Raw genomic sequence first — 14860 nt, 5'->3', positions numbered from 1 at the left:
TGAGGTATGATTCCTCTGTTCACACTTTGCTGAGAGTTTTTATTAAAAATGGGTGCTGGATTTTGTCAAAAGCTTGTTTAGCATCTACTGATATGATCATATGATTTTTATCTTTAATTTTGTTTATTAAATGTGGGATATCACATTTATTAATTTGGGAATATTGTACCAGCCTTACACCCCTGGGATAAATCCCACTTGGTCATGGTGTGTAATTATTTTAATATATTGCTGGATCCGACTTGCTAAAATTTTATTGAGGATTTTGGCATATGTTCATGAAAGATATTGGCCTGTGATTTTCTTTTTTTGTAGTGTCTTTATCTTTTTTTTTTTTTTTTTTTTTTTTTTAAGAATCATGCTGGCCTCATAAAAAGAGCTTGAAAGCCTTCCTCTTGACATTTTTCGGCCTCCTTTGAGGAGAATTGGTGTTAGTTTTTCTTCGCATGTTTAGTAAAACCCCCCTGGGAAGCTGTCTGGGTCAGGGCTTTTGTTTGATGCTGCTTATATTTCCTTAGTTGCTATTGGGCTGTTCATGTTTTCTGGCTCTTCCTAGTTGAGTTTTGGAAGACTGCATGATTCTAGGAATTTGTCCATTTCTCCTAGGTTGTCAAATTTGTTGGCATATGCCCTAGCCGGTTTGGCTCAGCGGTTAGAGAGTCCGCCTGCGGTCCGGAGAGACCCGGGTTCGGTTCCCGCTAAGGGCATGTACCTCGGTTGCAGTTTGTCCCCGGCCCTGGTTGGTCGTGCGGGTGGCAGCCACTCGATGTGTCCCTTTCACATCGATGTTTCCCTCTCTCTCTCTCCCTCTCTCTCCCTCCCACTCTGTCTATGCAAAAAATGGAAAAATGTCCTCGGATGAGGATTAAAAAAAAATAAAAAATAAAAAAATTTGTTGGCATATAATTGTCTATAGTATTTTCTTATAATCCTTTGTACTTCTGTGATGTCAGTTGTTATTTCCACTCTTTTGTTTCTGATTTTATTAATTTGGGTCCTTTCTGTTTGTTTTTTGGTGAGTCTGAATAAAGGTTGATAAATCTTGTTTATCTTTTCAAAGAACCAGCTCTTGGTTTCATTGATCTTTTGTATTTTTTTTAGTCTCTATGTCATTTATTTCCAATCTTATGTTTATTATTTCTTCTTCTACTAGTTCTGGGTTTTTGTTTTTGTTCTCTTTGTAATTCTTTAAGTTGTAGAGTTAGATAATTTATTAGAAAACTTTCTTATTTCTTGATTTAGGCCTGTATTGCTATGAACTTCCTTTTCAGGACTGTTTTCACTGTGTCCCATAGATTTTGTGTTGTTGTGTATTCATTTTCATTAGTTTCCAGGAAGTGTTTTTGTTTTAAACATCAATGTGAGAGAGACACATTGACTGGTTGCCACCTGCATGACCCCAACCAGGGCCCGGAACAAATCGCAACTGAGGTATGTGCCCCCAGTGGGAACTGAACCCGGAACTCTCCTGTCCACAGGTCGATGCTCTAATCGCTGACCCAAACTGGCCAGGGCCTCCAGGAAGTTTTTTATTTCTTTCTTAACCTCACTGGAAACCATTAATTGTTTAATAATATGCTATTTAGCCTCCACATGTTTGAACGTTTTTGAGCGTTTTTATTGTAATTGTTTTCTAGCATGATGCCATTGTGATCCAAGATGATGCTTGATATGATTTCAATCTTCTTGAACTTGTACAGACTTAGCTTGTATCCTAAAGTGTGGTCTATCTTTGAGAATGTCCTATGTACAGTTGAGAATAATGTATATTCTTCAGCTTTGGGGTGAAATGTTCTGTAAATATCAATTAAATCCAGCTAATCTAGGGTGTCATTTAGGGTCTCTATTTCTTTTTCATTTATTATTATTATTATTATATATATATATATTTTTTGTCTAAAAGTTCTATCCAGTGATGTCAGTGGGGTTTTAAAGTCCCTTACTATGATTGTATTGCTGTTGATCTGTCCCTTAAAATCCTCCAAACTTTTAAAATATATTATGGTGGTCCTATATTGGGTGCATATATGTTTGCCAGGATTGTATCCTCTGGTTCGACTGATCCTTTTAATATTATGTGATTACCTTCTTTGTCTCTTATTATGACCTTCATTTTGAAGTCTGTCTTATCAGATATGAGTATTGTTATGCCACTTTTTTTTTGGTTTCAATTTGCATGGAAAATATTTTCCATCTCTTCACTTTCATCCTGTGTGAGTCTTACATATGTCATGTTTTCTTGTCCATTCAGCTACCCTATCTCTCTTGATTGAGCACTAAAGCCATTTACATTTAAGGTTATTATTGATAGGTACTTATTTGTTGTCATTTTTATTCTTTATGACTATGTTCCTCTCTCTGTATAAATATTTCTTTTTCTTCTTCTTACATCAGTCCTTTAACATTACTTACAGTGCTGGTTTTGTGGTAGCCAAATCCTTTAGCCTTTTTTTTTAATCTGCAAAGCTCTTTATTTCACCATCAATTTTGAATCATTGCCTTGCTGGATAGAGTAATCTTGCATTCAGACTCTTGATTTTCATTACTTGGTATACTTCCTGCCCCTCTTCTGGCCTGAAATGTTTCTATTGAGAAATCAGCTGACATGGGAGTTCCCTTGTAGGTAACTTTCTGTCTTTCTCTTGTTGCCTTTAAGATTCGTTCTTTGTCTTTAATGTTTGCCATTTTAATTATGATGTGTTTAGGTGTGGGTCTTTTTGGGTCTATCTTGATTGGGACTCTGTGTTTCCTGAACTTGTATAACTTTTTCCTTCACCAGGTTAGGAAAGTTTTCTATCATTATTTATTCAAACAGGTTCTCTTTTCCTTTCTCTGATTCTTCTTATGGTACCCCTATGATGTGAATGTTATGTTTCATATTGTCCCAAAGCTCCCTTGAATTCTCCTGCTTTTTAATTTTATTTTCCATTTGCTGCTATAATTGGGTGTTTTTTTTTGTTTTATTTACCTTGTCTTCTGACTCGCTGATTTGATCTTCAGCTTCTTCTAATCTACTATTGAATCCTTCCTAAGGTATTTTTTGTATCAGCTATGTCATTCTTCATTGCCACTTGATTTTATTCATAGCTTCTACCTCTGTCTCATTTTTTTTTTAATGCTGCTGTAGTTCTCATTAAGTTGCTTATAATTCTCACTAAGTTGTTTGAGCACTCTTAAAACCATTGCTTTGAATTCTTTATCTGACAAACTGCTTGTCTCCATTTCATGTAGTTTTTTTTCCGCTGATTTCTCTTTTTCTTTTATTTGGGGGTTGTTTCTTTGTCTCACCATTTTCCTTGCCTGAGGGCATTTTTCATTGATTATTTTAGAGAGTGGGAAAGGGACGGACACACACACACACACACACACACAGAGAGAGAGAGAGAGAGAGAGAGATGAAAGAGAAACATTGATTGGCTGCCTCCTGCATGCACCCCATCAACACACCCTCAGACCAGGCCTGGGAATGGAACATGCAACCTAGTCATGTTACCTGACTAGAAATCAAACCTGAGACCTTTTTGATATGCAGACCCTTGTTCCTACCAACTGAGCCACACTGGCCAGGACTAAAAGAATTTCTTAAGCAATGTTGCACTAAATAAAAATATTAGGACACATTCTTAACATCCTCCTCTCATTTTTGTCTAATATCCATTTCTTCATTAAGATTTTCCACTGTACCTCCTAAGTTTCTTTCCAGTCACTTTCTTTTCTCCATTTGCACTACCTTCACTTATTCTTGCCATCTTCTAATCTCTACTGTGCAACCTGAGTAATTTTTATTATAAAATATGAAACATATAAATATAACTCTGATGTCTTTTTGTATGGTCCACAGGTCCCTGTAGTGTCTTGCTTCAGTTCTCTGTATTCCAGCCACTCTATCTTTTCAGGGTCTTAAAACAAACCAAATTCCATCTTGTCTTAGGGCCTTCAAATATGTTTCACCTTCTGCCTGAAATATTATATATAGATATTTAAAGTATTTATTATTGAAATTATCATATTTATATGAACAGTACATGTGTAATCTTATTTCATTTATGGGACTCCCCACCTACCTCCATTCCAGATAATTTTGAACCAAATCCCAGAAATATTACAAGACTCTTTTCAACTCAAGCTTATCTTTAAGATCTCTAATCAAGCACCTCTTACTTCCCTTATCTCTGACAGACTAGGTCATCCCTTCCTGTCACATGCTCTCATTGTACCCAGCACTTCTACTTTATAACAATTATTTCAGCTTGTAATGATAAATTTATGTGTGTGGTTTTTTTAATTAATGCCCATCTTTATCCTACCTTTTATGTTCCATGAGGGAGAAACTGTGTCCTTTTTTTGCTCATCATTCTATGCCCTCCATTTATCACTGTTCCTGGCTCATAGTGAATTCTTAATAAATATCTATTGAATTGATTAAGCTGTGGAGATTTTCATAGTAAAACCCTGTCTGTTGCTGCTTTCTTAGTATTCTTCATGGTCTTTTGATTGCTATCCAAAGATTCCCTGCACATGGTTCTTGACCTGTTGTACCTTTAGACTTTACAGAGACTTTTATCATCTCTGATTTCTTCCAAAGCATCTGAAAAGATATTATTTTTCCTACAGATGCAGTCCTATTTTCAAAATGAATGTGCAGATGAAACTTATAAGTAATATGTATCTTCTTAATATTTTTGATGCTCATTAGTTATTTCTTATACATCATAATACTATTTTCCCCACTGAATACAGAACAACATTGTCATAGAAAACAGTCTGTGAGAAGGTACCATTGACATAAATGTTCATTATGTATCATTGCATAATTAACATTATGATCAAGTGGGTGGGAAAATAATTCACTGAAGGTTGATGGATTATCTTAATGAAAATTACTTGATTATAGTTTCTTAATTTTAATATTTTATTCTAACTCACACAAATATGAGTTTTGCTATATTACTTTATTTACATAAACACCTGTATTATTTAGATTTTCTTTTTCAGTACAAAAAATAAAAATGTATACTAAGTAAAAATTAAGAAATTTAAATTCTGGAATATTTTGAGAAGGTAAAATTATCCTCACAAATATGGAATCATATATTTCTTAAAATTGGTTTATAGTTTTTTAGGATACTTTTTGATATTTTACTGACAAAAATTAGCCTAAATTTATACATTCTTAGTAAACTGTTCATTAGTTTTTGCTATTTTGCAGTGTAATGCTATATAGATTCTCCATTTACTAGTACTTCTTAATAACTACTAATCTATCAAAGTTTTCTGCAAAATTGTGGTGTTATATTACACCTTTTAAAGGTGTATAATAGTGTCATTCAGAAGATGGCACTGTTCATAAGAAGAAAAAATTCCAAGCAATTGATAAGAAACCAAATCTATAAAATTAATAATGCTTCAAATCATAGCAGTAAATATTTTGAGATTTTCATGTGGTTATGTGATTGGGTCCTGGTTCCATGCTTGGATATTATTGCTAATGTAGATATTATTGTTCTTTGTAACTGGAAATATTTTCTTTCATGACCACCTTTTCTCTTGTTACCTCCATTATTCCTTTGGATTAAATTTTTTATCTTAAAAAACAAAGGATTCTATAATGAATTTTAAGCACTCTGCTTATTAAATATATTTATGAGTGATAATTACATGGAATATAAAATATTTCTTCTCCTGACTACATCACCTTAAATCGGAAATACTTTTGTACAATTGGCATATCTTAAATTATCTTTCCCTCACTGGATAAATAATCTTGCTAGGTATAGAAAATTATTGAGTTAAATCCACTATAGTTCTCCAACTTTTGAAAGGAAGTGATTGTATGAAATATCATTTCTAATTTTCATCAAATTGGATGTTTTAAAGGACTTTTATAGACTATTATCGACCTTGGTAGAAACTGATACTTTATATAATTCAATTGCTCCATCTAATATGTGCAAAGTGGCTATTTTTTTCAGAAAATCTCAGTTGCAATAAGAATTTCAATTATTTTTTTTTCACCTATAATTGGCAACTAAAACTGGGACAAAGATACTTTAGCAATTGTGTGAAATATGAAAAATAAGTTATATAAAGATTATCATTATACTTTATCGATATCTCTATAGCATAAGACATTAAAGATTGAACTCTAACTTACTTTAAAAAAAACAACATTTGTAACAGATGTATTTTAGCATTCAAGTATCTGACCAAATTAAAGATACAGCACCATCTTATGGATATTTGTAAAATTTGGAAATGTAAAAGTCTTTCTGAGTTTGGGAATGAAAAAGCTTAATTTATAAATAAATAAAAAAATTGCAGGAGGAGAGTATTTTAATATAACAAGAAAAAAGATGCAATATTGAAAAACTTTAATGTGTGTATGAATGTCTGTTTGTGATAGCATGATAAAGGCAAAAATTGAGATTTGTAATTATTTTTTCCTTTAAAAATTAAGAATTCTAATAAGAAAAACAAACAACTGTCACTACAATAAAAATACCTCACTTTGAGAAACTAGACATGTAGCCTAGAATATTTTCAGTCTCTAAATGACACTGAGGCATCACTGATTATCACCTTGCTAAGATACTTTAAAACAACAAAACTACTGAAAAGTAGAACTGTTCTTATGAGCCATGAGCCACACTTCCTAAAGAGGGCTGAAAATAAACCTAGTTTACAATCTGCTGGTACTATATAACTTGTAATAAAATCTCCTTATATTTATTTATCATTTAAATATTTTATAAGTGATTTATGCCGACTGTATTGTTCAGATATAGATTCAGAACCACAACCAAAGTACATGCCCTTGACCAGAATCAAACCCATGACTCTGATCCAAAGGCCACGCTCTACTGCTGAGCCAAACTGGCCAGGGCAAGATAAACACTTCCTAAGAATATTTCTTATTAATTTAGTGCAGAGCACATAACCAGTTTAAGAAGATTTCAGAAAAATTGATGAACAAAACTTCTCAATTATTAAAGCGTAGTTACATATGTATGATATAGTTTTAATATTTAGTTCACCTTAGTTATCATATATGAACCTGAGGCATTACATGATTTATCCAATTACATAATACAGAATTACTTTACTCTAATCAAAACATAGATTCAGCCCAGCTGGTGTAGCTCAGTGGTTGAGCATAGACCCATGCACCACGAGGTCGCTGGTTCGATTCCCAGTCAGGGCACATGCCCAGGTTGTGGGCCTAATCCCCAGTTAGGGGCATGCAGGATATGGCAAATCGATGTTCTCTCTCATTGATGTTTTTCTCTCTCTCTCCCTCTCCATTCCTCTCTCTCTAAAAATCAATAAAGAAAAAAAAATTTAAAAAAAAAACAAAAAAAACATAGATTCAGTGGTTCTTAGTTTTTTTGTTGTCTTGAACTCCATGTTAAAAGCATTGGAGCCTCTCCCAAGAAAAAAATCCATCAGTAAAATACACTTTGCATATAGTTTTAGTGGCTCCTGGACTTCCTGGAGCTCTTCCATGCTCTATGATTTTAAATAATATTCTTCTTATTTTAACACTTGTTTTTTGAGGTCCTAATTTTGACTAGCCAGGAGCTTAATTACAAAAATATGAAGCCTTCTTATTGTAGAGGAACTCTATGTATTTACACATACACACACTCTTTCCTATTTGGCTCTAACTCATTCTCCCCTTTCCCCAACTAAATTATATAAAAATATCAGTGTAAATAAAGGGGTTCTTATTGGCTTATTTTTATATAGGTTTTATTTCATGTTATTTACTTTAGAGTGAGATGTAAAATATCATGTTGACTACAAACAACATGGAATTTTTGGCTTTGTCCTCACAGAATAGTACAGGTTCCAATGATGTCCTATTAGGAATCATTTTGTATATAATGTAGATTCTTGACTCTAAATTTCTAAATTTTGTTTCAAATGTGAGCTTGTCATTGATTTAATAAAGTTATTTCTAGATATGTAGCTGTACATTAATATAAAAAAGTAACAAAGTTGTAAAATGTTAACCATAGCATATACATATTTTTATGTTCACTTCTTAATGTGCTTCGGTATTTTATAGCTTAATAGAAAATCCAGGAAAATGTAATATATTTATATTAATAACATGATGTTTAAATTCAGATCCAAGATACTATATTAGATGTTAAGTTTTTTCCTGTTATCAAATAAAGATTTATATTAATTTAAAAAATATTTTGTTTATTAATATTCTAGAACAATCTGGTTAATTTATTGGACAAAATTGTAAGAAATGCTCAAATAACATCAAGTGGGAAAATAAAGATACGACTTTATTAACTATTTGCTATTACTTTGGTCTGTTGAAGTAATTAATGAACTTGTTCTCAGGACCCATTTACACTGTTAAAAGTTATTAAGGACTCCAGTGATCTTTTGATTATGTTAATTTAATACAATGCTTTAATTTTTGGTGATGGAAGGAGACTTGACTTGGAGTGGCGAACACACAATACAATTTACAGATTATGTATTATAGAATTTTGCCCCTGAAACCTATATAATTTTACTAACCAATGTCACCTCAATAAATTCAACTAAAAAACAAAAACTATCCATAATAGTTTAATTTTTAAGGGCATTAAAATTTATGAAAGATTTTGATATCTAATCATTTAAAATAGAAATGAAAATGTTTTCACAATCTATAGATTTAACTGTAATAAGATTCATAGGATATTTTTGTTCAACATAGTGTAATACCTATTTTATCCTTAAATCAGGCAGAGAGAAGGATATGTGAGAGTGAATACTTGCTGAGTAAACAAGGATGTGTTAATTATGCAACAGTAAAATTAGAGACATAACCCTGAAGACAACAGATTCTCAAAATGTGGTGCTCAAACTCCAGGGGGTCCCTGAGACCCTGTCAAGGAAGTCAGTGATGTTGAATTTATTTCCATATGAATACTAAAACTTTGTCTTTTTCACTCTGCTAACACTGCATAGATGGTGCAGAACACTGGGGGATTCATGTGGTGCTTTATCAAGGTAAGGCACCAAAATCTACTGGTAATCACTGTGTTCTTCTCCAGTATATACTCACAAAATAAAAAAAAATAAGTTTCATTTAAGAATATTTCTGGCCCTGGCCGGTTTGGCTCAGCGGTTAGAGCGTCGGCCTGCGGTCCAGAGAGACCCGGGTTCGGTTCTCGCTAAGGGCGCGTACCTTGGTTGCAATTTGTCCCTGACCCTGGTTGGTTGTGCGGGTGGCAACCACTCGATGTGTCCCTGTCACGTCGATGTTTCTCTCTCTCTCTCTCCTTCTCTCTCCCTCCCCCTCTATCTGAATAGAAAATGGAAAAATGTCCTCGGGTGAGGATAAAAAAAAAAAGAATATTTCTGATTAAGCAGTAAAAATTATTAATTTTGTTAAGTCTCAATCCTTGGGTACACGTTAACAAATATTGTGTGAGGTGAAATGGGAAGTATATACAAAACACTGTGCATAATGAATTGTAGGAGAAGCACCAGTTGGAGCTTTAAGCTGAATTAGCTGCTTTTTCACAGAATACCATTCTCAATTGAGAGAACAACTCGACAAATTATAATTATTTATTCTTAGATGTTTGGCAGACATTTTCTCAGAAATCAGTGAAGTAAACTTGTTACTTTAAGGTAAACAACTGACAGAATTGTTGCCAGTGATAAAATTCAAGCATTGAAGAAAAAAATAAATTTTGTGAAGTTTGTATCTGTCACTGTAAGCTTGATAGTCTTCTAGTCCTTAACAACTTTTTAAAAATGAGATTGGTGGTTATTGTCCAATGTAATTTTAAAATACTATGTAATAAAATTAAAAGTATTAACTTTTAGACAATCAACTTTACTCAATGAACCAGTGTTTTCCAAATGAGCAATGAATGATGTCACAAAACCAGCAGTTCAAGGTGTAAGACAGATTAACGGATCTTTTAATATCATAGAATAAAAAAAAATTATTGATGTGGTTTTAGATTCCACATTGCAGCTAATCTGAAAGAAACAACCATTTATTGAGTTTTGGTGTAGTATCAAAGAAGAATATCTACAATTATATAGAAAGTCTATTAAAATACTCCTTCCGTTTTCAACTACACATCTGTGTGTGGTTTGATTTTCTTCATCAATTTCCAACAAAATGATATATTGCAATAGATTGAATGTAGAAGCAGATATAAGAATCCTTATGAATTCTATTAAGCCAGACAATAGATTTTCATAGTGTAAAATCATGTTACTCTTCCCACTCACCTTTTTATTTTGAATATATAGTGCTTTTTAAAATGAATATATGTAATTTGTTAAATCATATTAGAGCATCTGCCTGTGGACCAAAGAGTTGCGGGTTCAATTCCAGCCAAGGGCATGTACCTCTGTTGTGGTTCAGTCCCTGGTCCTGGTCCGCATCATGCCGGAGGCAATCAATCAATGTGTCTCTCTCAGGTCGATGTTTCTTTCTCTCTCTCTCTCCTTCCCTCCCACTCTATCTGAAAAGAAAAGAAAAAAAAATATCCTCAGGTAAGGATTAAAAAAAATTCTTTTTGTTCTCAAAGATTGAATAGGAACAGAAGGGAAGTAGCTTCTTATTGTGGGGTCAACCTTCTTATAAAAATTATAAAATTTTTGAGATCTGAATAAAACACAACCTATATTTGGAAGTTTCTTAGGTCTGATTATTTCAAGGCAAATAATTTAGAAACACAAATTCTAACATGTAAAATCCAATAAATAAATGCATAGAACCATTTACTAATTTGTCTCTAGAGTTCTGTGGTTAAAAGGGATTATCCCTTATTATTACTCTGCTTCAATTTAGTTTAATTTTCTGGAGCATTACTGTTGAAATTGTGTAAGTTTTCACAGCAGTATAATTTTCATCTCTTAAGTAAGACATTGGTTGAATTCCTAGTCAGTCATTGCAATGTTCTTTTCATAGAGTCATAGTATAGGCATTCAATAGATGTTATTGACTGGCTGGCAGAAAATATATTTAACAACAAAGTCAATATAAGTACAAAAACTGTGAAAGCTAGAGGGAGGAAAAACTCTATTTATTGCTTTATCCATTATGAGCACCATTCCTAGATTTTATCCATTTCCATAAAAAGTTCACAGTTTGTGTCTCTATGAACATTTGAAACACAAACATCCTCTTCTAGGCTAAATATGTGCTTTGCTAGGAGACCATAATAATAATCATCACATATATTACATATCTTGAATTAATGTAAAACTTTTCTCATGACATTTTGAACACATAGGTCACAATGTGCTTCCACTTTTCTTTCTTCCCTGTACCTCATAATCAACTCAAATTTCTGTTACTTCCTCCCAATTTCTCACAAAATGGAAAATTAAAGAACAAAACTGTTATTAATTATTAATGAATACTCAAAGATTGAATAGGAACAGAAGGGAAGTAGCTTCTTATTGTGTGGGGTCAACCTTTTTATAAAAATTATGAAATTTTTGAGATCTGAATAAAACAACCTATATTTGGAAGTTTCTTAGGTCTGACTGTTTCAAGGCAAATAATTTAGAAATACAAATTCTAACATGTAAAATCCAATAAATAAATGCATAGAACCATTTACTAATTTGTCTCTAGAGTTCTCTGGTTAAAAGTGAGCTAAATGATAAAGCAGTTATAATAGCAAAATACTTGGCACTTGCTGAGACTTTAACCAGATGATGGTCTTTCAGTACTTTGCATGCATTATTTTCTTATTCTTATAACAGTCCTTTGACTGTATCATGTGTCTGTGTGTCTGTGAATCAATGTGCACCACTCATTTACTGATCAATTTGTACTGATTATCTGCATATATTTTTACCTATTATCTGTAAAAGTTAGGGTCCCAGGCCGTTCTCTGATAGCACTCAAATTATAACTGGAGAGGAGAAAAAGAAAAAACTTGAGCAAGAGGAAGAAGGGGATTTAAATGTGCTTGCTAGGAGAATTATTGCCTCATAAGATAAAAAATTGTTGTTTTTCTCTTACTTTCCTAAATGCATACTCTTTTTTTTTTTCTTTTCATTGATTTTAGTGAGAGAGGAAGGGAGAGGGAGAGAGAGATGGAAACATCAATGAGAGAGAACATCAATTGGCTGCCTCCTGCATGTCCCCTGCTGGGGATTTGAACCACAACATGGGCATGTCCCCTGACCAGGAATTGAACCAGTAACCTCTTGGTACATGGGCTGATGCTCAACCACTGAGCGACCCTAGTTGGGCTGTATACTCCTCTCATTAGCTGGGTTTGTGAGTTGACAGTTTTCCAATACATATTTGCAAAACCGGTCTTTCCAATTGACCTGAAAAGATTCTTCTCTCTGTAGCAATATAATTTTAACTATAACTATACCACAAAAGATAGTGCATTGCCCACTTCCAAAACAGTTAAGGGGTATTCTGTGAATTATGTTCTCTATTACTATAAGGGTATATATTACTATAATTTTTTATTTTGCTCATGTCTGTTTCATATTCATCCCCTCAAGGACAAACTCTTATTGTTTTTATCTACTTAGAATACTGTATAGCCTAGAGTGGGTACCCAAACAATGCCTGCTCAATGAAAGAATTATTTCATCTGTGACTTGAAAGAGTTAATACATTCCTTTCAGGTCAAATGAACAAATCAATTCTCAACCAGAAAACAGACCACCTATAGCTATTCAGGTCACACACCTGTTTCCTTAAATATCATTGCCAAAACACATTTATATTCTATTTTATTACCATGCATTCATCTTTTACTAACATTAGAGGTGTTTCATTAAAAAGCAGTATAACTTCCATTTGCTTTTATGCTCACCTTCACAAAAGTAAAAATGAATCATTGACTAAATTCCACTGTATTTCATGTATTCATGAAATGTACAAACCAATCACAATCTTATGTTGGGCATCATTTATTCAGTTATCCCAGAGCATCAACTGATGTTATAATTACTTGAAAAGCTAATATTGCTCATAGAAATTTGGCAAGAACATTAGTGTACATGCAAAATTGAAATTGTTAATTAGAAATTATTAGAGCATAATTAATTTTTAATGATCAGGGTTTTTTTTTGTAGTTTGTTTGTTTTTTTGGGTTCCATCCCAAATTGGAGAGGCAGAAAGGGGTTGTCAGAGACCCATCATTCTTCCTCTTCTCACTCTGAACACAGGACCTCAGGACCTTATTATCATCTATGTCTGTAGCTTCAACTACCACCCATATGCTGACGATGATCCCTTTAGTCAGATTTGAGTAACACATTGGTATTTCCAACAGCCATTAGGATCTCTTTGATAAACTTCTCAAAACTTGATTATTTCTCCAAACCTAGTTATCTTCTAGAAGTCCGTATTTCATCTATTTTCAGTCAAGTTATCTTATCCTGGGAATCATATTCTACCTTTGACCCTCTTCCTCAAATTCTCATAGATGATGCTATTCATTTGTTCATCTTTTAAGATTTCCTTCTCCCTTTGTCTCCTGTCTTAAATTCAAGCCCTCATTGTTTCTCTCCAAGATTTCCTTAGTAATCTCTTGGTATCTTGCCTCTGATTTCGCTGCTCTTACATTGCTCCAGATTGACTCTTAAGAGTTACAGATCATCTCACTTAAACCTTTATGTGTATCCCCATTTTCTTTAGGATATGGTTAAATTCCAAAGCATGACATACAAGGCCACAGATGCCTGCCCACTGTCCCGCTCAATGCTGAATTTGCCTCGGCTTGTTTTGTACTTTCATCTCCCCCTATCTCTGTGTGTACACTTCACTTCAGGTATACCATAGTTTTAACATATGTTAGTTTCTTAACCAATGCATGTTTAATTAATGAAATCCTTAAACATTCTCTTCTTTTGAATTTTTATTGATTTTAGAGACAGAGAGGAATTGATAAAGAGAAACATCAATGATTTGTTGTTCCAATTACTTATGTAATCATTGGTTGATTCTTGTATGTGCCCTGACTGGGGATCAAACTGGCAACCTTGGCATATCAGGACATTTTAACCAACTGACCTACCCAGCCAGGGCCTTAACATTCTCTTTGTTGTCTTTTGGATATATCTTTAATTTATGTTTCTTAAACCATTTTCACCTTCATAGAGAAAACTCTGTATATCTTATTCTAAAAATTACTAGATGTTTTCCAGGGGGATTCCCAAGGCTTGGAGAGTCTTTAATTTGATAACCATTTCGATAGAAAGAGAATAACAAGCCATCATATCAAGCAGTATTAACTAATTAATAAAGGAAAATAAAAAATATATCTTTCCTTGGCAAGAAAAGAAAGGGCAATAAAGACGCTATATTTCAACTGCACTTTTATGTCCCTATGAACGAAATTATTTTAGTTACCAGTTTAATAAACATCATACATATAATATACTGATTTATGATTAGACAAATTGTAGTAGTAGAAGCCACTATTTGGAACTAGAACTGACTTACTATGTTGAGTCCCTGTTCCATTAATTAGTTCTGTAGGAAGAAGGTTCTTTAAATCTCAGTTTCCTTATCTGTACAATGGAGCTAAAAATAAATTAGATTATGTAAAGGGATTAGTGTAATACCTGGTATAAAGCATGCAAGTGGTAATTTGTCATTGTCATCATCATCATCATCACCTTTCTCAAAAGGTACTTTGGTGACTTTATTATATACCTACGTACACAAAACTTTTCAAATTATGAAGTGCTATGTATATAAGCACTAGATACTATGACTTACATGAATAAATTTGCCATTAATTTTTACCTTGCTAGAAATGACAGTCTTTAAATACATCAATCAATCAGTTTTTGAGATTTCCTATTCCTTGGTAGTTGGAGATTAGTCATGCCCTCAATG

Source organism: Molossus molossus, unplaced genomic scaffold (genome assembly GCF_014108415.1).
Source record: "Molossus molossus isolate mMolMol1 unplaced genomic scaffold, mMolMol1.p scaffold_m16_p_7, whole genome shotgun sequence".
NCBI lineage: Eukaryota > Metazoa > Chordata > Mammalia > Chiroptera > Molossidae > Molossus > Molossus molossus.
Note: the sequence above shows the minus strand (reverse complement) of the source record.